This window comes from Bubalus bubalis, chromosome 7, assembly GCF_019923935.1.
Source record: "Bubalus bubalis isolate 160015118507 breed Murrah chromosome 7, NDDB_SH_1, whole genome shotgun sequence".
Classification (NCBI taxonomy): domain Eukaryota; kingdom Metazoa; phylum Chordata; class Mammalia; order Artiodactyla; family Bovidae; genus Bubalus; species Bubalus bubalis.
Genome location: NC_059163.1, coordinates 57,248,312 through 57,271,101, shown reverse-complemented (window position 1 = coordinate 57,271,101; position 22,790 = coordinate 57,248,312). Strand labels below are relative to the sequence as shown.

The window sequence follows — 22,790 nt, the reverse complement described above, 5'->3', positions numbered from 1 at the left end:
CCAAATGCTCTTTTACTCTGAATTATGCTATCTACACTAATATCCTTTCAAAAGACTCACTCTGGGCTCTCCCTCTAATGAAAATTTTCAGTGAGCTCGCCCCACCTAGTTCCTTTCCTGGCCTCTGTGCCAAACTAGAACCATAAACATGACTGGAGAATAAAACTCTCCAAAAAGATGGACCTAGTCCATCTTCCCTGACTTCAGGGAGGACCAAAACTAAACATACCTCAACAGAAAAATAATCCAAAAGCCAGTATTTTTTTAAGTTGCAATTAAGATTCCAACATGTCAGTAAAAACCGAGGTCAAGGTTAACCAAGTCATGACCCCAAATTTCTTTTTCTCATACCAAATGCTCAGCCTTAGCAACTCCAACTGGTCACTCCTCTCTCTCCTTCCACCTGAGGTCAGCTGACCTCTAGGACAACGTCTCGATACCCAGAAGAAAACAGAATGAAGTCGTAATTTGAACAACGGAGGTAAAAAACCACTCTCCATTAGCCAGTTCCTCCCCTAAATGCACCAAACGAGCAACAATCTCTCAGGCTCAAAATGCCATTTATCTCTGGACCCAAGACAAGGGGACTGATCAACTGATCAGGCATGAGGAAAATCAATAAAAGAAATCCTGTCCCAACTGAAGATCCTGCATGTGTGAGTGCTCAATCATGTCCAACTCTGCGACCTCATGAATTGTAGCCAGCCACGCTTCTCTGTTCATGAGATTTCCCAGGTAAGAACATTGGCGTGGGTTAACTTCCCTTCCTTCAGGGGATCTTCCTGACCCAGGGATCAAACCCGTGTCTCCTGCGTCTCCTGCACTGGCGTGAACGTGCAAGTTGCTCAGTCCTGTCCAACTCTTTGTGACCCCATGGACTATACAGTTCATGGAGTTCTCCAGGCCAGAATACTGGAGTGGGTAGCCTTTCCCTTCTCCAGGGGATCTTCCCCATGCACATATGACTTGTGCATTGGCAGGCGGATTTGTTACCACTAAGCCATCCTGTAGTCCTCTACAATGATGAGAAAATGTTGATGAGCGATGAGAAACAGGGAGTAGAAAGGGAAGCAGAGAGAAATCTGCCTCACATGAAACATTCCTTCAGGTGCATGCAAAGCAGAACCTTAGAGCAGGCTGTTTAAGGTGTGCACCAAGAAACACCTGTTCAGAAGAGGCTATGCCAATGCACCCACAGGCAAGTGCTGGGTTAAAGAAAGCTAACAAATCTCTTTTCAGCAGGAATTCTCGAGTATGCTGATGAGTAGGTACATACAAGTTTCTGAATTTAACACAGAAGCCTTTATTCACAATGATTTATGGTTTATTCCAATGATTCAGGTTTCCAATCACTTTGAAAAACACTGCTTTAGAGGCTGTGGAACCAAGGCAAGCTAGAGCTGAGGCCTGAATGAGCAGAAAAAATAATAAGGCAACATCAATATAGTTTTTGGATGTTAGGAGCATTAGGGCTCCTTGAAGAGCTTTTTATTGTTGGGGGGATATGTTCCTTGATTATCTTTTTTTTTTTAATTGGTTTATTTAGTTTCAGGTGTACGGCAAAGTGATTCAATTTTACATAGATATGTATTCTTTTTCAGATTCTTTTCCACTGCAGGTTATCACAAGATACTGAATATAGTTTCCTAAATTGTTTTTATCTATTTTATATGTAGTAGCGTGTATCTGTTAATCCAGAACTCCTTACTTCTCCTCCTCCCCACCCCACCCTCCATCACCAAAGAGATGTTTTAAAGTGAGGCTCTCTGCACCATTCTCCTGGCCTGAAATTGCTCATCTCCATGATCCTGACCCTGATAGCTCAGTTGGTAAAGAATCTGCCTGCAATGCAAGAGACCCAGGTTCAATTCCTGGGTTGGGAAGATCCCCTGGAGAAGGGATAGGTTACCCACTCCAGTATTTGTGGGCTTCCCTGGTGGCACAGCTGGTAAAGAATCTGCCTGCAATGTGGGAGATCTGGGTTCAATCCCTGGGTCGGGAAGAATCCCTGGAGAAGAGATAGGCTACCCACTCCAGTATCCTGGCCTGGAGAATTCCATGGACTGTATAATCCATGGGGTCGCAAAGAGTCGGACATGACTGAGTGATTTCCCCTCATGATCCTGCCATGACCATGACTTACTGCTACTCAGGTCATAGCTTAGTAGTCACCCATTAGGGCCACTTGATCAAAAGGAGCCCACTAGGATTCTACATCACATCACCCATCTCTATTATTTCACAGAGCCCCCTGCAAAGGCAGCAGAGAATGTTTTAATCATTGCCATACCCTTAGGCCCCACCAGCACACAGTAAGTGCTTCATAAACATTTGCAGAATGAATGAGGAAGTGAAGTATTCTGGCTATCCCTCCCTCTGGCTTGGAGAAATGATGAAACATCTGGTTATATTTAATTTCAGTTCAATATGATTTATTAGTTCAAATAGAGAGGCCACGCTTATGCTGTGGTTGCAAAATTAAATATCTCCATTTCCTGTGGACACATGTTTTCATTCTGAGCCACGATAAGAAAACAATGTACTTTTGAGTCATTCTAGAAACAACAATGAGTTTAAACTGAGCCCCTTCCCAAGACCTCTCTAGAATTTAGAAACACAAAAATCACAAAAGTTAATCAGCTTTTACATTAACACTTACCAACCCCATTAACATCATGCTATAAGTCTATACCATCATATCTGGGGATAAACTCTCAACTAGCTGCTGAAAATGCCCTGGGGCATATTTACCAATGACAACTCTTATTCACTCACATCCTCATTCTTTGACAAATGTTAATTGAGTACCCAGGACTTCTGAAGCACCAGGAACACGAAAATGGAGAAGTCACAGTGCTGTCCCTCAAGGACCTGCAGACCAGAAGAGGATCCAGGGAAGTAAATGGATACAATTCTGTGTGGTAACAATGGTGAGCTGTAAGTAGGGGTGAGGAGCTCACTGTGGGAGCCAGAAAAGCCAGTTGCCCTGTCCTCGGTACACCAGTGGTCTTCCAAGTGTGGGCCCCAGACCGGCAGAATCAGCATCTCCTGGGAAGCTGTTAGAAGTACAGACTTTCATCAGGCTACACAACAGGCCTGCGGGATCAGAAACCCTGCCGTGGGGCCGGCCCTGTGTGCTTTAACACGCCCGCAGGCCACTGACGCACACTGAGGTGCACGATGATTAAACTACTTCCTGAAAGAGTTACAAAAATCAAGCAGGTAAAGAACAGACAGACGGTAAGGATGGTTGCAGGCGATGGGAACAGGATAAAGGGCTAGAGAAAACCTGGCATCTATAAAAAACCATGAGACTTGAGCTCAGAGCATGAGATGGAGAGCACAGGAGACCATGAAGTGCGGCAGGTGTGGCACCAAGGAGCCAGGGCTTCACCCTGAGGGCCAGGAGGAGCCCCTGCGGAATGGGATGAACGTGCCCAGACCTGCAGACTTCAAAAGATCACCTTGGAGGCAGTGTTGAGAACAAGGAGGAGCGCCAGAGAAGGAGCTGCAGACTCCTAGGTGAGAGGTGACTAGCAATGGTAACGCAGTGGAGGCACACTCTCAGAAACAGCAGGCTCTGAGTGAGAGCCGGGGATCAGGGACGCCGTACTCTGCTGCACAGATGGAGGGGCCGGGTGTGCAGTGGGACAGATGGAGCACCCCTTCTCCTGGGAGGTGGTGCCTGACACACACCCCACACCCCAGCAGGGCAGGTGCTTGTCAGAGAAGCACTGAGCACTTCTCCCGGGAGCACACATCACGCTTTTTGTAGCTATTCTTTAGTTGTCAGAGTCAGTGGGCATCGTGGTCAGTTTCCACATGCATCATTTGGAACAGCGCCCACTGCTTGAGAAGCCAAACTGAATGAATGGACAAGCCAAGAGGCCACTGAGAGGCCACTGCTCTCATTCAGCGGAAAGAGGACTGTGTCGTAGGGAAGGAATTAGAAAGCTGTATCAATTGAACTTAATTTTTCTCTAGTCTGTTGATACCATTCAAAACACTAAATGAAAACCTTTACAAGTCAATCACCTTATAAAAATTCAACAGTTTTTGATCTGTTGCATAGAGTCCACAGGGCTTCCCTGGTGGCTCAGACGATAAAGAATCTGCCTGCAATGCAGGAGACCCGGGTTCGATCCCTGGGTTAGGAAGATCCCCTGGAGAAGGCTACCCACTCCAGTATTCTTGCCTGGAGAATTCCATGGACAGAGGAGCCTGGTAGGCTACAGTCCATGGGGTCACACAGAGTCAGACAAGACTGAGCAACTAACACACACACACACACACACACAGAGTTCACAAGCTCACCTACCTGCCGAAAGTCAGAAACGACCATGAAGTCAGAAGCACACTTGCAAGTAAAAATATTGATATGACAAAGCTCCAGGTCACAGACAGACCGCCACCTAATTGAGACAACAAGTCTGCTTTGTTTTCAGAATAACTCTGCAAAGCCCCAAAGTATAGGACAGAGACATTTCAAAGCCCACTGAGACAGACTGAGTGTTTGCTTTGATTTTTAGAAATGATTTCCAGCAGGCAGATAATGTTGTGACCCAATTACAGGGTATTTTGGAAACAGCAGGCACCTAACTTGGGGGTGGAGCTGGTGGGCGTAGCGGGAAGAGTTACTGAGCAGGCAGTACTGCCTGCCTCTGAATCCTGCACAGAATTTGATGGAGAAGGGAGCTGTGGCAATCAGAAGCAATGCAACTTCTCCCTTGACCTGCTTCCCGTTTTCTCACCATTCCCAAAATAGACAGAGCTAAGGAAAATCGTGAGTATATTTCTCAGCCCTCTAGGGGGAAAGTTCATGAAGGGCAGAAATTTGAGTCCCTGGGGAAAAAATGGATGAAAGGCAAAGTCCTAGCATCAAGAGGTGGAAACAGTGGAAAATAAAACTCACAGACAAAAAGGAAGCAGAGAAACAACAACAATGGCCAGTTCTTACCCCATGCATACTGACAGGTGGCACACAAGCTCAGCTATAAGGTCTTACTAGAGACTGAGTGCTGTTTTCTTGTTTGGTTGGTTTGGGTTTTGTGGGGGTTGTTTTGTTTTGACCTCAGCATGCATCTTGCAGGATCTCAGTTTCCCAACCAAGGACTGAACCCAGGCATGGCAGTGAAAGCGCCGAATCTTAACTCTTAGACCACGAGGGAACTCCCCCAAGTATTGTTGTAAGCCCTTATTATATTCACGAAACCCTCATAACAACCATGTTCTGGGGAAGCTGAGGCACTGTGTAAATCTGTGGTCCAACTGTGCTGTCCAAGATTACACGGTTATGGAGCCGTACAGCAGTACTGGGAAGCTGAGAGTCAAACCACCAAACCTCAACTGCCTCCCCACAGGGCTCTCCTGAGCACGCACTGCAGGGTACTTACCAGCATCCTTCGCCTCCACCCACTTGATGCCAGTCATACCGCTTTGACAATCACGACAATCAAAAATGTCTCCAGGAGTATTGCCAAACGTTCCCTAGGGGTCAAAATAGCGCCCCCCCCACCCCCGCCGAGAACCACAGCTATAGAGATTTGAAAGGCCAAATCTCTAGGTCCTTTATAGAAGCAATAGCAAATACCAGCTGTTGGATAGAAGACGCAGGCTACCACACTTCCACTAAACCAACGTAAAATGGAAAAGGAGACAGCTGAAGGATTTTCTGTAGCAGTGAGTTTTACTACAGTCCTTTGCCATGGCTCCTAGAAAGCCTGTAAGGTCTTCCTGTTCTCCCTTCTCCCCTCGCTCAGAGCCTCACAAATGCCTCTACTGAAGCACCTTATAATGACACTCCAGGACATTCCTGTCTTCCTGAACACTTTGCACTGTACCTGGTACCAAGTCTGTATTCAATAAACATTTGCTGAACAAAGGCATGGACAAACGAAGGTGAGGTTTCTGGGTGTCCCTAAATGATTGCATGTCTGTCTTCACTAGGGATCTTGAAAAGGTATAAACAAATAAAGTTTGGTTAGCGGGGAGGATGAGAGGCTCTGGTCAGAATCTGAGGTTGAATCAGTGATTTTCAAAGTATCTACACCCCTCTCAGTTCACTTTAAGTCCAGGCTATGCCTCAGTTCTGTTCCCAACTTCAGCTGTATTTGTTCACTGGGGAACGAACTCAAGAAATCTAACTCATACTAAGGAAATTCTACTTATTCATATTATAACTTGTGCTGATACACAGTCTGCCAAGCAAACAGAGATACTCATTACTGCAGGGCCACTGACTGACTCTATTGCCCAGAACAAAGGTCTACTTGGGAAACCAGATGCAGATCATAAGGTAAGAACAGAGCTATCAGCCAGCAGCAAGCAGGATGCTTCCAGGAAGGAAGGCACACCCACCACCCTCTCTCCAGCAGCCAGAAGTCTCAAGTCAGCCTTGGGGCTGCTTGGAAAGGCCCTGAAATCCTCAGGTTCCTCCAGTCATCAAAGGCCTTGTCACCCCAACACTGCCCCTGATTGACATGTGACAACTGATCAGATTCGGGGGCATTTTATTTACAACAGAAATATCCTTGACCAGAATTTGCCCAGAGAGATTCAACAAAGCAACCTTAGATTCAGACATATTTAGAAATTAGATTTGGATTTTTCTACTATTCAATGTGTGTTCAGATGAAAGAAACGCACATGAGGCCACCATCTGGAGGCAATGGTTCCATCACTAAGTATGCAGATTTAGGTTAGCGGGATTCTATAAATGGATGAAAGGTGAAATCTTCACCTTCTTCCCAAAGGCTGAATCTAGGAAAGTTTCATGTCGTGGTGGGAAGAATAATGCAGGCTTTGTTTAGGGCCTGGGCAAGTCCTTTAAAGTTTCTGAACCCGGTTTACTCACCTATAAAAAGGGAAAAAAGAAGATATCCCAAAAAATGAAGTGAAGTGTTTCCTATTAGCACCAGGCAGAGTTCACCCTTGATACATGTTATTTCTTCACCTCCTCAGTTCCTCAGCAACCCACTCACTCCTCTGGGTTGACAACAGTTGCAAGGCAAGCATTACTGTTCACTATGTAGCCTTTGGGCTTCCCAGCTGGTCCTAGTGGTAAAGAATCCACCTGCCAATGCAGGGGACACAAGAGACACGGGTTCAATTCCTATATCGGGAATTTCCCCTGGAGAAGGAAATGGCAACCCACTCCAGTATTCTTGTCTACAGAATCCCATAGACAGAAGAGGCTGGTAGACTACAGTCCATGGGGTTTCAAAAGAGTCAGACACAACTAAGCACGCGCACGTACACACACGCAGCCTTTAGTGAAAAGGATCTCAGTTTCCCAATCTCTAAAATGGGAACAGCACTACAGTATTCTGTAAGAATTAAATAGGGCAACAGCTAAAACAAGCTCTTTGCACAGAGTTCCACAATAATATATTATTAAGACCAGTGAGATCCGAGTATTACTAAGTATAGATTTTTAAAGTATTATCTGAAAATTAATTATTTTCTTAAGTTACTATTTAAAACTCAGAAGTAATCTGTGTTTTTTTTCCTCACCTCCCACCCTCCTGTCAGCTACTCAAACTAAAGGTGAACAATCCCAATTCCATGAGCAAATTATCCATAAACCTTCTCCAGCAATTCATCAAGGCTCACCGCGGAGGGCATGATACTGAAGAGGTGCAAACCAAGCCGGCTATAACACAACTCCCGGTTCTACGGCTGTAACTCCAACAGCATTTCCTAGAATCACCAATCCTGAATTGTTAAAGCATGCCATTTGGGCAGAAAGAAGTCTGCATGCAAAAAAACAAACACCACAATCTGTCATTCTGAGGCCCTGCCTGCTAAAATTCACATTTCAGTCACTTGTCCTTTCTGCTCTCTCAGAACCTCATCTTTCATCTTGGCACTTGCCTTGTCATTCTTGGGCTATAATTCAAAAATACTTGCTGATTCCCAGAGCACTTTCGAAATTAACTTCTTCTCAGCTCCTAGGACCTTGAGTCTGTACCAATGATTCCACATTCCTGGAAGGCCCCATCAGCTCACCCACAAGCTCCAGTGTGTCTTGGCCTCCACTAGTCAACTTGATCCTGAGGGCAGAGCTCCCTACATCTCAGGTCCAGATTCCCAGACTTATCAATTTCATGGATCATTAAGCTGCCAAATAAAAATATTCCCATCAGTTCAGAATGGCATAATCTCAGAGAAAAGGACAGATCTTCTCAGTTGAACACACTTGGAAAATATTCACTATATGGTCATCATTATCACTCAGATAAGGAGAGTGGAAACCTCACGGACAGACAACAGCCCCAGGGTGTGACGCGCATACAGGAGGCACGCCACGAACTAAACTCTTACTCACAGGGCAGCAGTTTGGGAAACGCTACATTCCATACCACCAGTCATGCCAAGCCTTCCTTCTTCAACAACAGCGTTTCCTTCGCTCTCTGGAGCTGTGTAAGTTCTCCCCAACCTCATCCTCCTAAGTGCATACTTCTCCCAGCTCGGTTCCAAAAGTGCATTCTTTTTACTCAACTTGAAAAGGAAAAATCAAAACAAAACCGCTCTGCCTCCTACTTCAAGCATTCCTGAAGCATACTTTCCGAGAGAGTTACACTTCAAAAACTTTAGTTATAACCCAGCAGATAAAATTTTGTAAGACTTCCACAAGCGGCAAAGGACAGAATGGTTCACTTTATTTGTAACAACTACCAAATCATTAACAAACAATAAAGAAAAACCTTAATTCATATTCCATACCATTCATTTTTTCCATGTTCTCCTTCCATGGCTGTCCATATGAATCTACACATTTTACATACCAATAAATAATATGCTGTGACTTTTTCCTGATTACAAAAATAATGCCTGTCCTAGCATTTGTTTAATACTTAGAGGACCAGGTAAAATATTATGAAAAAGAGATTATGTAGAGAGGGAATGTCTCCTGTAACTCTACACCCTATGCCCCCTCATACCTTGAAACAGACCAAGGCTTCTTACGTCTTGCCAAGTTGTGATGACTTGACTTTCTACCCCCTGTACTGCCTCTCTTTCAGCTCTCATCTGGTGTTTGCGGTTCCTGCCCTACTCCTACCACAGGCCCAGCAGCCCTGGAGCCTAGTTATGATCAGAAGCACTAGACCTACCGTCTACTTATTATCACTTATTTAAATCCGGAGAAGGCAATGGCACCCCATTCCAGTACTCTAGCCTGGAAAATCCCATGGACAGAGGAGCCTGGTACGCTGCAATCCATGGGGTTGCTAAGAGTTGGACACGACTGAGCGACTTCACTTTCACTTTTCACTTTTATGCATTGGAGAAGGCAATGGTAACCCACTCCAGTGTTCTTGCCTGGAGAATCCAGGGACAGGGGAGCCAGGTGGGCTGCCGTCTATGGGGTCACACAGAGTCAGACACGACTGAAGTGACTTAGCAGCAGCAGCAACAACAACTCTGGTTTCTCTTCACCTGCCTCACTTAAGGGTTAATGAGGCTGAGTTTTGAGAGCATATTAAAAGTGAAGTACATTACAAACATCAAATTAGGTTTCCTTTGACCCATCACAGATTATCAAAAAAAAAAAGTTCATGTAGGTACATTTGGACAGCCATCATTCCTGGTACTACAGCATGGGCATCTGCTCAGTACAGTGATGGTGCTGACACAAAATGATAATGATCAGTTTACTCCAGAGACCAAGGGCTGCAACTCTGATCAAAGGCTAAAGAGACAAGGCAGGGACATGGGAAAAGTTTGCCCAAAGTTCATATAGGTGCCCCGGCAACCAAGGCACAGGATAGCCTCCTCTAAAGCCCCTGAAGAGACTTATTCCTTAGACCACCTGCATGCCCTGGAGCAGAATCTCTTCAGAAGATGCTGTAAAACAATTTCAAATGCCTAAAGTGCTCTACCCAAATCTAATTATTACCTTTTCTCCTACCTCAACTGCAGCCCCACAAAGAGTTAATTTTATGACAATCATTCTTTGACAAACAAAAACTAGAAGGGATGTAGGAAATGGGCAACAAAATGAAGGGCATTCCACACAGTAGGCTTCCCTGGTGGCTCAGTGATGAAGAATCCTCCTGCCAATGCAGGGGACCTGGGTTCAATCCCTGGGTTTGGAAATATCCCCTGGAGAAGGGAATGACTACCCACCACAGTATTCTTGCCTGGAGAATTTCACGGACAAAGAAGCCCGACAGGCTACCGTCCATGGGGTCCCAAAAAGTTGGACACAACTTAGCAATTGAACAACAATTCCATAAAGCAGGACGGCCCAGACTTAGTGAAACAAAATCAGCTTCATCTAAGGCTTCACCTGTAGTCCTCCTTTTCAGATGGTTGCATCACAGGCCCCTGGACTGGGACCTGAAGACTCAAAAGACACCATGAGGGTGCCTTCTACTGCAACACCATCATTTTACAGATGGGAAAACTGAGTTTCCCAAGGTCACACAGTAAATTTAAGTAGCAGACAACCCTGGCCCAGAAGGCAAGTCTTGGGATTCCCTGGCTGGTGGTCTTTTTGTGAAATCCCACTAGACATTTATTATGGAGCATCTGTCACTCTGACTCTGACAAACTACTTCACACCATCAACACGTAACAACATGCAGAATATGCATTGTGCTTAGTCACTCAATTGTGTCTGACTCTTTGTGACTCCATGGACAGTAGACCTCCAGACTCCTCTGTCCATGGGATTCTCCAGGCAAGAATACTGGAGTGGGTTGCCATGCCCTCCTCCAGGGGATCTTCCCAACCCAGGGATCAAACCCAGGTCTCTTGCATTTCGGGCAGATTCTTTACCACCTGAGCTACCAGGGAAGACCAAGAATACTGGAGTGGGTAGCCTATTCCTTCTCCAGGGGAACTTTCCCACCCAGGAATCAAACCAGGGTCTCCTGCATTGCAGGAGGATTCTTTACTAGATAAGCTACCCGGGAAGCCCCAGAATATGTGCTAATAACATGTAAAATTAAAATGGGTAATCTGGGCATATCTTCCTTACATTCATTTGTTAGTAGTACAACTCTGTTGAAAATAAATGAACATAAAAAAAGTTTTTAAATTTGAATAGAAGCTTCTTAAAAACATTCAAATCATTCTGAAGACATGCTGTTCCAATCAAATCTAATTCCAAATAACAAATCAAATATGTTTTACAAGAGAATGCTTATTGAATAATAAAAGCAGTTAAACATAGTCATATAAAATAAAACTCGGAAGTTCTACTGCTTTACAAGCAATGAACTGTCCACCTCCTCAGAGGGATTTTCTTGGGAAGCTGACATTTATGTCAGAGATAACAACATATAAGATGTGTAAGAGTCTGAATATCAGACTTGACACATCGTAATGAACAAATGCTACTTTCCTTAACTTGGGAGAGGAAAATAAGCATCGCCCTCATAAGCAGTAATATCTTCTTACAATACTTTTCTAAAAGTCTGTCCTGTGCCCAGGAAAAGTGTAAGGGGCTATACTAAATCGGGGTGCTGAATATTTTAAAACTGAAGAAGGTATTCAGACAACATCCCATTTCTTTTAAGAGACAAATTTAGATATCCTGAAATCAGGATAATCAACATAATACTGTTCCAATACAATGGCAAGCCTTCCAGTATTCCTGCTGTAATAAAAAAGAAAAAAAAATTGATTTTTGTTGTTTCTCTGGTGGCAGGGAAAAAAAAAAACAGTCATCAAACTTTGAAACATGACATAAAAAGAGTAACAGTTTTAAAATATTTTATCTTTGTACATGTGGATTCTTCCACTATTTAGCAGACTTTTCTTAAATGATTTTGTAGTCAGGATTTTTATTACTCCAGTTAAGTGTAAGAAGTCAGTCTGTTAAACTTCAGCTCCTGCATTTTTCCACTAGCACTTTATAAAAGTTTCAGAAAATGGGACTGTGCTGGCTCCATGCAGGTGAATTACTTAATTAACTGTATTAACATCCTTTTGAAGAGAGAATGAAAGAAACATTTCTTTCCAGTTCCCTGGAAAAGGATCTTAACTTTAGAATTCCTTCTCAAACGTTCTGAGCAAATATCTAGACCAACCCCAGCCAATGGAGTCCCTGAGTGATTTTTCGAGGTCATATAATTAGCCAATGACCAAAGGACAGCTATTGAGATCTGCATCTGTTATCCCCAGGTGCTCTGACTGCCAGCCCACTGCACTCTACTGCCACCTGTGTTCTCTCAGCATTCCAGACGCCCCCCGCCCCAACCCCAAGGCTCCTCATCCTCTTAACATATGTCACCCTATCAAAGCTGCCATTTCTAGGACTCTGCAAGTTACCATAAACAACTGCTCAACAAATATTGCTTCCAAGCTACAAACTGAAAACACCACAATGTGGCTTCATAAAGAAACCCCCCTTCCTGAACGCCCAGCTACCCGAATGCAGACACTCTTAATTATCATGGCCATTTGAGGACAAGATGTGAAAAATTCATGACAAGAAAAATAAACCAAAGACTTAAGAGCCCCCAATCCAGAACAACAGATCAGGATGCCACTGTTTGCTTTTCAAATCAGTGAAATATTAAAACAAAGAACAAACCAATGCCAACCTCACAAAGTTTCCCCATTTCTTGGAATTCAGATATGACTGCTGGCATCATTTTAAGAGAATTCTTTGAGTATTTTACCTAAGTCATCAGGCACAATGTAAAGCCAGTGACTGAGGGACTTCTAATCAAAACGGAGCCCAGTCTTGTCTGAGCTTCTGACACTGACCTTATTCTCCTCTCAGTGTTTGGCCCTCCCCAACCACTCAATCCATCCAAAACAGTCTGGGACAGTCATGGCTCTAAACTGCCCTGAACTTGACTACAAAACGGCCACAACTCTGTCTGATTTCTTCAATGGTTGTTTTTTTTTTTGTTTTTTTTTTTTTTTTAATTCAGGCCCTGCGGTCCTTCGACCATTAGCCCCTGACCCCTCAGTTCTAGACCTCTTCGCCGATGTCAAGATCACCTTTGATTGTTTCTATGGCACTCCGCATCCCTCCTCCGTCCAGCAACGTTTTCAACACACAAATGTCATTTCTAGCGTTCAACCCTCCATTCTGTCCGGCGGGCAGCAAAGTGGATTTCAGGATCAGCTTCCCTGATTCGGTCCCCTTCGCACAGCCATTTTCTAGTTAAAATGCTCCCTGCCTCCGAGAGGGAAATGAACTTTTCCCTCTTTGATCTCCCAGCGGCTAAGCTCTGAAACCCCTAGAATCCATCCCGGTCTTCAACTCCCGGCAGGAGTGCGCTGCCGCTGGTGGAGGGAGAGCCCAGCCGCACAGCGGAGGCCGGTGCCAAGGCAAGGGGGTGTGCGCTCTTCCCCGCCGGCGCCCACCCTCGCTTTTTCCCCTCCGCAGCCCCCCCGGCGCACCTCCTCCCACCCTGTCTCCCCCGCCTCAGGCCCTGCCAAGCCCCGGCTGCCGAGGGAAAGAGGGCGCCGAGAAGCCAAAGGGATGGAGTCAAGGAGTGAGCCCGCAATCGCCGTGCCACCCGGCCCTGCGGCGCGGGAGCGGGGCACACGAGACTCCGCAGCGAACGCCCGCTGCAGATGCTGTGGCAGCTGCTGCAGCTGTGGCTGCGGCTGGGCGAGTGGCAGTGGCCGCGCTGCCCTCGGGGCCGCGAGGAGAGGAGCAGCCGCCCGGGCTACGCGCCGCCACTAGCCCCACGCCGCTGCGGCTGATCGAGTCTCTACCCAGCACTCCCGGGCCGCCCCGGGATCCAGAGCAAAAGCAAGGAAGAAAGCTGTGCTCACCGGCAGTGCGCGGCGCTCGCCTCGGCTCCGGCGCCCGGCAGCTCTGCTCCAGTCTCGCCCTGCTGGGAGCGTCAGGATCAGCTGCGGGAGCAGCACACGAGCTTCCTACTTGAGACCAGGACGGGCTCCGGCGACTGAGCATGCCCAGTGCCGCTCCGCCAGTCCCGCGCAGGGAGCGGCGCCGGCGAGATTCCACTTCTCCAGGCTTTGGCGGCGGCTGCGCGGAGAGGCTGGAGGGGCCTGACCGGGCGGGGGCTGATCCCGAGAAAGGCGGGGCCGGGGGCGGGGGCCGAGGAGGAGGGGGCGGGCCGCGCTCCTAGTGCGACCCCTGCAGGCAGAGGCTTCGGGGCCTTTCGAACTCACAGTCCCCTAATCATCCGAGAAGATGGCAGGGAGACAAGGCGGGCCAGAACGTCGAGACCCAACGCGAGGTAGCCCGGCATCCCCTCCTTGTGGCTTGGTGTCTGTCTGCACCAAAAGGCAGTTGGGTAACCTTATCCCTGGCTAGTCTTTTCTCCCACACGTCTGCATTCCCTTATAACGGGAAAATGTCCTCAGATGAGAGCTGCCCACGCCCATCCAGCTGCAACTTTGTGGGCGAGACCTTCTCCTTCCTTCTGCCCTCCTTATCTAGAAACCCAGGCATATGGCGCGTGAACACACACACACCATTTCTCCATGTGAAAATCACAGCAAGATCACCTCAAGGGAGGAACACACCTGCAAGAGAGGGAAAGCATAATCTCCCTTTCCCCTCCAGGAATATTAACTAAAACTCAGACGAGCAAGATCCTGATAAGAAAGAATACCAAGTAGCAATCAGTTTTCTGCCCCCAGACACTGAATAACATCCCCAAAGCATCTTTAGGATTGCGCTTCAACAGTGCAGTGACTGTCAAACTTGAGCCTCCATCAGAATACCCTGAGGGTTTATGGAAACCCAGATTACTTAACAGAATCTCGGAATGGGTAGGTCTGTGGTGCGCCCAAGCGTCTGTACATTTAACGACTTCCGAGGTGATGCTGGTGATGCTGGTCTGAAGACCATGCTTTGGGAACTACTGCTCCACACATACACAAAAGCCTTTCTTACCTCCTTTCTCACCTCCTTTCTCATCTCCTTCAGGAGGATTATGCTAAAAGTAATTGACTAATAACTACAAGGTAATGGCTGCTTCTGTCATCCTCTTTCCTAAACCTCCACAATGCAGTCCTTCAAACAGCAAACTCACTGGTCCCTATTCTTCATGAGAGGACTCTATGTGGTTGGGGCCCGCATTACTTTTTTCCTTCAACATCATGAATTTACTGAGGACCCACAAAATCTTACAGTTAGCTTAGGGATAGCAGTGAATAAAAAAGCCCAGACCCCTGCTTTCATAGAGCTTAGACCAGCGAGGTGGACAGAAATCCATTAAACAATTACTCAAAAATGTCATTTCAAACACGAAGACTGCTAGGAGGGAAATCTACTAGGTGTGTAGTAAAGGGTGTATAATGGGACCCTGATGCAGTCTAGAATGGGGTTGGGAGAAATGAGTAGTGGAGGAAAGCTGCCTTGCGGAATAGGAGTTTCTGGCATTTGCACCCCCAAACCTCTCCCATAAACAATTTCCCTCAAACCAATCTGGAGGCCAACAATTAATGTCACTCCTTCCGCAAAAGAAAAACAATATTGTCGCTAAGAATTCCCTATAAATCCATGGACGTGTTCATCCTCGGGGCTGTCTCTGCAATCCCCACGTTCTGCCTATGGAGTTCATGCACCACATAGGTAGTCGACGGTCGCGGTGTAACCCACTTTGGGAAAATGCGGAAAGCTCTCTAGTTCGAGTCTACGTCCTTCTGGTCTAAGGAAGAGAGGAAATTAGCCCAAGACCACTCCGCCCATCAACAGGGGACCACCATCAGCCTTCCAGGCAGATCCTCTTTCCGCAGGTACTCTATTCCCTCGGACTCAGCTCTCCGCGGCTCCCCGGATACCCATCCCTGCCATCCCCTCTCTCGGGGATCCCAGAACGGTAATCTCCGTCCACCCCTCCGGGATCGATCTCCTCCAGAACGAGAGGAAAACCCGCGGTGGAGCCCTCGGCTGCGGGGCGGGGCGGGGCGACGCACGCAGGCGCAGTGGCCGCCAGGTTGGGCCAAGGAGGCGCCCCGCTCCACACCTGATGCAATCAGCCTTCCGGAAACGGGCCCAGTGGCCACGCTCGCGCAGGAAACGCTCCTGCGCCCTCACCCGGCCGCTGTGTCTCGGGCCCGGCTTCCGAGCCTCCTGGCCATTTGGCTTCGCCCCGGGTAGAGGGCGACATTCGGCGACCCGCAGGGGACCTGCAGAAGTTGGGAAATGACCGCCAGAAAAAGCAAAATCTCTGGCTGCCCTAATAGTGACGTGGAAACGGCCACCGAACGCTCGCTCCGTAGCTGCAGGAGGAAATTCCCTTAATTGTGTATATCCAGAGAGGATAGGCGGGGTGGAAAAGTGGAGGGGAGCTTTTAACCTTGCTTGGTTGCTTCTTTCGTCCGCCTCTCAACACATTTTCTTTCTCCCTCATGGAAAGGAACGTTTACAGTAAAAGCCGTTTTAAGGTAGTAAGGAGAGAAGTCCCTGACCGCCAGCCCTGCCACCCTCATCTTACTTGATGTTTAACAGCACGTTAGCTCTGCTACATATAGCCTTCCACCGTGCATTTTATAAATAATTGGTTTCTCTATGTATCATCATTTCAGTTTACTAAGAAAATCATTTTTTGTTTCACCACCTCGTGCAATTTTGATATCTATTGTGAGCGGACTTTTTTTTTTCTTCATGCTGACTCGCCAGTGAGTTGTTTTTCAAGGAAATGAAGTATTCCAAAAGCGTGTTTATAAAAGCATGGAAGTAAAAATTACCTCTGTAAGTCATTTAAGACTTTAAGGGGGAAGAAAAGGCAGATACAAGGAATTTTAGTTGGAAGGATACTTAGATCATTCTAGAATCAAGTCAGGATCCATTTTTAGATGTTACAGAGGACCTCTCTGTGGTCCAAAGAAGTAAATGATTTTTCCTTACTTAACAAACTACTCAGCAGAACTAAGGTTACAAAGTACAAAATCGGTGGCAACAAAAGACATCCTATTACTTATTCCTGCTTCTGAAGTCATTGGTCTTTAAATAGTCCTTGATGTATCCAACCACTGTACAATCTATCCAACTACTTTTAAGATAACCAGAAACTAGGCATTCAGTTCAGTTCAGTTCAGTCGCTCAGTCGTGTCCAACTCTTTGCGACCCCATGAATTGCAGCACACCAGGCCCCTGTCCATCACCAACTCCCAGAGTTCACTCAAACTCACCTCCATCGAGTCGGTGATGCCATCCAGCCATCTCATCCTCTGTCGTCCCCTTCTCCTCCTGCCCCCAATCCCTCCCAGCATCAGAGTCTTTTCCAATGAGTCAAGTCTTCGCATGAGGTGGCCAAAGTACAGGAGTTTCAGCTTTAGCATCATCCTTCCAAAGAACACCCAGGGCTGATCTCCTTCAGAATGGACTGGTTGCATCTCCTTGCAGTCCAAGGGACTCTCAAGAGTCTTCTCCAACACCACAGTTCAAAAGCATCAATTCTTCGGCACTTAGCTTTCTTCACAGTCCAACTCTCACATCCATACATGACCACAAGAAAACCATAGCCTTGACTAGACAAACCTTTGTTGGCAAAGTAATATCTCTGCTTTTCAATATGCTATCTAGGTTGGTCATAACTTTCCTTCCAAGGAGTAAGTGTCTTTTAATTTCATGGCTGCAGTCACCATCTGCGGTGATTTTGGAGCTCAAAAAAATAAAGTCTGACACTGTTTCCACTGTTTCCCCATCTATTTCCCATGAAGTGATGGGACCGGATGCCATGATCTTCAATTTCTGAATGTTGAGCTTTAAGCCAACCTTTTCACTCTCCTCTTTCACTTTCATCAAGAGGCTTTTTAGTTCCCCTTCACTTTCTGCCATAAGGGTGGTGTCATCTGCATGTCTGAGGTTATTGATATTTCTCCCGGCAATCTTGATTCCAGCTTGTGCTTCTTCCAGCCCAGCGTTTCTCATAATGTACTCTGCATAGAAATTAAATAACTAGGCATTAAATACTTCAATTACAGTGGTATGAAATTCTTCAGAACTTCCAAACATCAAGAAATCTTTTGAGTCAACATTTACAGCTTCTAGTAGCTTCACTTGATCATGTGGTTTATGAAAACTTGAGGTTAAGCAAAGGGAATTTTAATGATCACAACAAAATACCAGAGTTAAGATTTTCCACTGTACTGATTTAAAATATTTTATCAAAACAAATCAAAGTGAAATACAAAAATAGTTGCAAAATTCATACACTACAATAAGAATTTTTCAGAACCATATCTACCTTTTTATCTTGATGAATGTGTATTTCTTTTTTGGAATGTTCTGACATTTAGAGATCTGGGAAAACACCTTCACGTATGCAAAAATAGAGTCAAGTAAATGTCAAAACACAGAGGTGCAAAGTACAAACTCATCACAATAAGGTACTAGTTACAGGAGAGCCAGCCTTAACTGGGTGCTAAACCAGGGCCTGATACGGCTAAGGGTTTTACATAGGTTATATAACTTAATCTTCACAATTACCCCCTGAGTTAGGTATTTATTATCCTTGTGTTACAGGTAGTAAAAGTGAAGTCTGAGAATGTGAAGTAACTAACACAAGACACAACAAACCAATTCAATGGCAGAATTTTAATTTGAACCCAGGTGTTTGCCTAGAGCTTGAGCTTAAGTAACACTCCATACAGAAAAATGTAAATACAGAGAAAATGATGGTGATTTTTGTCTCATACAGGAGAAGAGAAATTCCTCGGCAGTCCAGTTCAGTCGTTGGTTAGGACTCTGCACTTTCATTGCCAAGGGCCTGGGTTCAGTCCCTGGTAGGGGTATTAAGACAGCCACAGGCTGTGAGGTACAGCAAAAAAAGGGAAACAAAAGAAGAGGTGGAGTATTACACTTGCTCTCTTTTCAAAGATGAGTTGGTAAAATTAACGTGTCTGCATTAGGATGGAGCCCTTTCTTAATTAACGAGTTATGGTCCCCCGTCTTAGGACCAGCCTGCGTGCTTGCGTGCTGTGTGCTGTGCTGTGTGCTGTGCTGTGCTTGGCCGCTCAGTCGTGTCTGGCTCTGCAACCCCGTGGACTGTAGCTGACCGGGTTTCTCTGACCATGGGATTCCCCAGGCAAGAATACTGGAGTGGGTTGCCATGCCTGCCCTCCAGGGGATCTTTCCAACCCAGGGATCAAACTCAATCTCTTTTTATCTCCTTCATTGGCAGGTGGGTTCTTTACCACTGGTGCTACCTGGGAAGCCCAGGACCAATCTTCCTCACAGACAGAAAGCAGATAATCTAATACCTAATGATTTGGGGGCATTATCAACATGGCCTCTCCTCTGACGAACTACCTTCATGTCTAGCTGGTTCCTCTAGTCCTAAATTATACAATATGGTCATTACTAACCACATATGCTTTTTTAATTTATAGTAATTAAAATTAGGATTAAAATTTCAGTTCCTTAGTCATATTAGCCCCATTTCCAATGCTCGATAGCAGTGTGGGCTAATGGCTACAGTATTGGACAGTGCGTGAAATATTTCCATCGCTGCAGAAAATGTTATTGGACAGTGCTACTCTAGTCCTTTATCCCAATAGTGTGCGAGTTTACTCTCTCCTCATTCTTCACCATTCCGACTCTAAGATAAACCATGTTTCTAGCTCTATCTAGCTTTCCCCTGAGCTTTAGTCCTATTTTTCCAAACTAAAAATTATTATCAGAGTGTGGAATACATGGAAAGATATGACTTTGAAGTAAAATTTTATTTCACATCCCAGCTTTTTTATTTGCCATCTGTGTGACCTTGGCAAGTTATTCAACCTCATTGAATCTTGATTTTCCTATCTAGCAAATGAGCATCCTGATCTTTTCATCATCAGTTTGTTTAGGGTTAAATGAAATAACACATGTAAATCTACTCATAGGCCTCACAGAGACTTCCTTCCTTCCATTCCTATTTCAGTTAATAACATCACCAATTACTCAGGTTTCTAAACTAGATCTCAGTCATCTTTAATTCTTCCTTCTCAACCACCTGTAACAAATTAGTCATCAAACCCTGTTGCTTCCATCTTAGGGACTTTTCTCAAATCTGGGTTCTCCTCTCTGTCTCACTCCCACTATTCTCATTGACTTGTCATGCACTGTTTCAGTATCCTGCTAACTGACCTTGGTGACACTCATCACTCCCAACCCAAGTACTTCCTCTGTGCTGCTGTCAGAGAGATCCTTCTTAAAAAAGATGCTGATGATGTCACTCCCTTTCTTAAAGACTACTGATGACTTTCAGTTGCTTCAGGATCAAAACTACTAAATCTAAGGACTCACATGATCATTCGCCATTCCATTTCAAACCTTTATTTGGACTCCTCTTACCAACCTCCCTTTCAGCCACCCCTTCCCCACCTCCAAACCCCACCCTCCACTACACCCCCTACAATGACAATCAATGCTCCTTGAGGCATTCCTGGAACAGGTAATGGCCTTTCTTGTCTTTGCCCTTGCACACTCCCTTCTCAGGCTAAACTGACCCTATTATGTATTCCTTACCTGACAAAATCTTTCTTATTACCTCCAGTACAAAAGCTTAGTCAACTCTCCTAGGAAAAATTGGTGACTAGCTTATGCATGATGCCATAGGTTAAGAAGAATAGATGCTGTGTTCAGGCTACGCAGGTTTACATCCTGGCTACACTACAATGCCACAGGTGGTTTGGGGACAGTGACTTACACTCTCCCAACCTCAGTTTCTTAACTGAAAAGGTTGATAATCATAGTATGTACAACTTAATGTTATCATTATACTCAGATAATGCAGATAAAGCTCATAATGTTGCACCTGGCTCAGAGGTAAGCATTCAATATTATTACCTTAAAATTATTACTATTATGATTAATATCTATCCATTTTATCCTGTTATCATTATGTGGCTCTTTTTACATTCTAATTAAATTTTTTACTTTCAAGATTTTTTATATTTCACATTTATATTTGATTTTACATTAAATAAAAATGTTTTATTACAAAAGTAATTGATATTGATTGAACAAAATTTAGGTAACACTGATGACAAAAAAAAAAAGACATTCTCTACTGTTTAAGACACTTCTTGGTTGCAAACAAAAGGAACTCTATCTAGTTAATTTATCCAGAAAAAAAGTATAGGAGGGTTGTCAAGCGGCCCACTGTATCAACATATAGATGGAGAATTGGTTCAGAAAAGGGTCAGGATCTATGTAAGGCTGGCAGCATGTAACAGAGACCAGACTATGGCACACTCTGTCACCAACAGCCCCACTGCACTGGCCACTTGCTGTGGCCACTATTCCAGGGTCTCAGCAACTTAGCATCACCATCTCCCTATTCACATTCATAGGTGGAACTATCCAAGGTCACATGCCCATGCCTCGGCAGCCAAAATGCAGGGAGAGGGAATGTTTGCCTCCCTCCAGACTCCCTATTGGAGGTGGGGCCCTCTCACAACCCAAATTCATGCAACAGAGGATTCATCAAAAATGGTGAATCCCCTCTCTTCATGCTTCATCACTCATTGGCAAACATAAGTACTTCCATGCTTTTGTGACTTTCCTTATGTTGATTACTTTACACTCCCTGCTTTACACATCCACCTTGTCCACTTTTCAAAATCATACTCTTTCCTTAAAGGCCAAGATTTCTTTTTTAATCTACTGCACAGTAAGTTATGAAACTGAGAAAGACCCTGCAGGACCCTCCCAAGTACAAAAGCTCCTCCAAGTCCCTTGTTTCTTGTTTATACAAAAATGCATCAGACTCCTAGGCCTTCCATGAGTTCCAAAGAAAAGGTACAAGCAGTTACTAATTACATAAGTGAGAGAATGAAGAAACAAAGAAAAAGCAGTTAAGCAAGAAATATAATGACAATAATTCAGCAATAAAACAGTCCTACTTCCTCCTCCAGGAATATGGATATACATAACAATCTGACAATCTTGAAGTTGTTCTGCAGGAATGACGACCACTCCCCCAAAACCTAGATGGAGGATGGTGACTATAAGCATGTGGCCTCAGGTGGGTGGAACCAGAAGGTGGATGATTAAGATTCTGGAAACATCACCCTGTTATCTCACCAACCAATTAGAAAAGAGTCACACACACTGCAGCCCTCACCCCAAATGTTGCCTTTCAGAACCCCTCACTGAAAGCTACTAGGAAGTTCGGATCCTTTGAGCACGAGCCACCCCCATACTCCTTGCTTGGCTCCCTGCAAATAAATGCTATCCTTTCCTTTACCACAGCCCAGATGGCACTAAATTGGCTTTGCTGTGCAGCCGGTGAGTGGACCCAAGTTAATTGCTCACTTCTTGACTGCAGAGCATGACATATATTTTTGTAGCACCCCATACATAAGGTTTGGAGAAGGAAGTGGCAACCTACTCCAGTATTCTTGCCTGGAAAATCCCATGGACAGAGGAGGCTGGCTGGCTACAGTCCATGGGGTCGCAAACAGTCAGATACGACTGAAGTGATTTATCACACACCCATGCATACATAGAGTTAGATGTATCATTCTTTGTTGTTATACCGGGAACTTACATTTCTGGCCTTATCACATAGAAGACAATAAATATCTGTTTAATGAATGCAGGAAAATTATCTTTTATTAAGGTGCTGAACTAAACACCTTGCAATCTTAACTCAGTTATTCTCAAGTTATAACTCAGTTTTTCCTCAGGCTGAATCACTATTTTATGACAAAGGAAACAGGCACAGGGGAGTTAAGTCACTTTTCCAAGGTCACACAGCTATTGAAAGACAGAGGCAGAATTTGTTCCAGACTACAAGGCTTGTTTTAGATCTTAGGCTCTTATCTAATGCAATGTTATAACTCTGTGAAATGTAAGTACATGGTCCTTTTTCTAGGGAATTCCACTACAAGTTTTGTTTTTGTTTTTA

The 22,790-nt window shown here is 45.1% G+C and overlaps 1 protein-coding gene across 17 annotated transcripts in view; it reads right to left on the bottom strand.

Annotated features, from left to right (window-relative positions):
* Positions 1-13,976, bottom strand: part of APBB2 (amyloid beta precursor protein binding family B member 2) — a 377,673-nt gene extending 363,697 nt beyond the window's left edge. For 7 of the 17 annotated variants that reach the window (XM_044945943.2, XM_044945941.2, XM_044945937.2 and 4 more), the window contains exon 1: positions 13,747-13,974. The gene's annotated coding sequence lies outside the window, so the exon portion shown is untranslated. Of the gene's footprint in view, positions 1-13,746 lie in introns of all 17 variants that reach the window. The other 10 variants (XM_044945932.2, XM_044945931.2, XM_044945935.2 and 7 more) reach the window with 3 other exon arrangements.
* Between the last annotated feature and the right edge of the window lie 8,814 nt (positions 13,977-22,790).